The sequence below is a fragment of the Rhagoletis zephyria genome, unplaced genomic scaffold (assembly GCF_001687245.7).
Source record: "Rhagoletis zephyria isolate East Lansing unplaced genomic scaffold, Rhagoletis_zephyria_1.1 Rzeph_scaffold_60350, whole genome shotgun sequence".
NCBI lineage: Eukaryota > Metazoa > Arthropoda > Insecta > Diptera > Tephritidae > Rhagoletis > Rhagoletis zephyria.
This window is the reverse complement of record NW_016217401.1, coordinates 1-1,620: the sequence shown is the minus strand read 5'-3', so window position 1 is coordinate 1,620 and position 1,620 is coordinate 1. Positions and strand designations below refer to the sequence as shown.

Genomic DNA, 1,620 nt, shown 5'->3' with positions numbered 1-1,620 from the left:
AGCTGGAGCACATCACCAAGGTGGTCTACTTTACTGATAAGCTCAATCCAAGTGATCCAAAGGCGATCAAGGCAGTCCAGGGTCTGAGGGAAGGGGCCAAGTGCGAGGTGGCCACGCTGGATCAGGTGTACGAGACGGGTGCCAAGCTGCCGCCGATAAAGTTCAAATTTCCGCGCGCTGATGATGTGACGGTATGTGAGCTGAGTACTCTATTAATTATTGCCCATTGACACATCAGTTGTAATTGCACTACATTATAATGCTAATGATTATGATTTGTTTTCTTTCATTGCCTTCAGCTGATTATGTACACATCGGGCACGACGGGTGAGGCAACCATTAAACACCCTTTTATTAGCTCGTTTAGCAAATAACATTTAATTTTTTTAACAAATTAGGCAAACCAAAAGGAGTTATCCTCACTCACCGGCAGCTCACGGAAAGTTTGTTGAACATTATGCACATGCAGGAGGAGATGAAGATTTCACTGGTGGGCACGGCGTATGCAGCCTACCTGCCCATGGGGTAATAAGTGGTATTTTAAGCAAATCTGATCACAACTTTAACAATCATCTTTTTGCAGTCACCTTTACGGTTACCTTCTAAATCTGGGCTGCTTCTTCTCCGACGCCGCTCTCGCCCTCTGCTCACCGATGACCATGACAGACTTTTCACCCGCTCACGTTCCCGGACAGAAGGGCGACTTTCAGCTGATAAAACCGCAGTTTTTGGGAGGAGTGCCGCTGGTTCTTGATCGGTATAATAAACAAAAAAGTAGTCTGATCACTAATCCTCGTTTTTTCTTCCAGAATCCTTAAAGAGGTCATCCGAAAGTTAGAGTCGAGGACGCCCGTCTCCGTGCCCATCTTTAACTACCTGATGGACTACAAGATCCGTTGGCTGGCCCGAGGCTACGACACGCCCATCGTCAACGCCCTCGTTTGCAAGAAGATCAACTCCCAGTTTGGCGGCAAGTTTAGCATCATGCTCTGCGGATCCGCCCCCCTTAATGAGCGCACTCAGGCGCTGATGGGCGCCNCGGCAAGTTTAGCATCATGCTCTGCGGCTCTGCCCCGCTCAATGAACGCACTCAGGCGCTGATGGGAGCGGCGCTGAACATCAAACTGCTGCAAGCGTACGGACTGACCGAGGTCGCGGTCGGTGCTACCGGTATGATGACCCATGACCTCACCTACGGTCACTGTGGTGTCCCGCTGAACACCGTTAGCTACTATCTGAAGGACTGGGAAGAGGGCGGCTATTTGGCCAGTGAAAATAAGGGAGAGATTGGTGAGTCGGGGAATGGTTGAAGTGTTTGAATGTTCAAAACTAACTTGTTTCATTATTATCAGTGATCGGCGGACCCACCGTCGCCAATGGGTACTACAAGATGCCCGAGGAGACGGCTGAGTCGTTTAAAACGGATCCCGATGGAACGAGGTGGTTTGAGACTGGTGACATTGGTGAGGTGCTCCCAAACGGATGCTTGAAAATTATTGGTGAGTGATTGTTGAATTGGATGACAATACAAAAGTTGCTTACAACCTACTTTCAAAACCTCTACAGACAGAAAAAAGGACCTTGTAAAGCTGTCCAACGGCGAGTTTGTCTCACTTGGAA

General features: G+C 48.8%; 1 pseudogene; it reads left to right on the top strand.

Annotated features, from left to right (window-relative positions):
- Positions 1-1,055: 1,055 nt before the first annotated feature.
- On the top strand, positions 1,056-1,499 carry LOC108356513 (long-chain-fatty-acid--CoA ligase 4 pseudogene; annotated as a pseudogene).
- Positions 1,500-1,620: the final 121 nt, after the last annotated feature.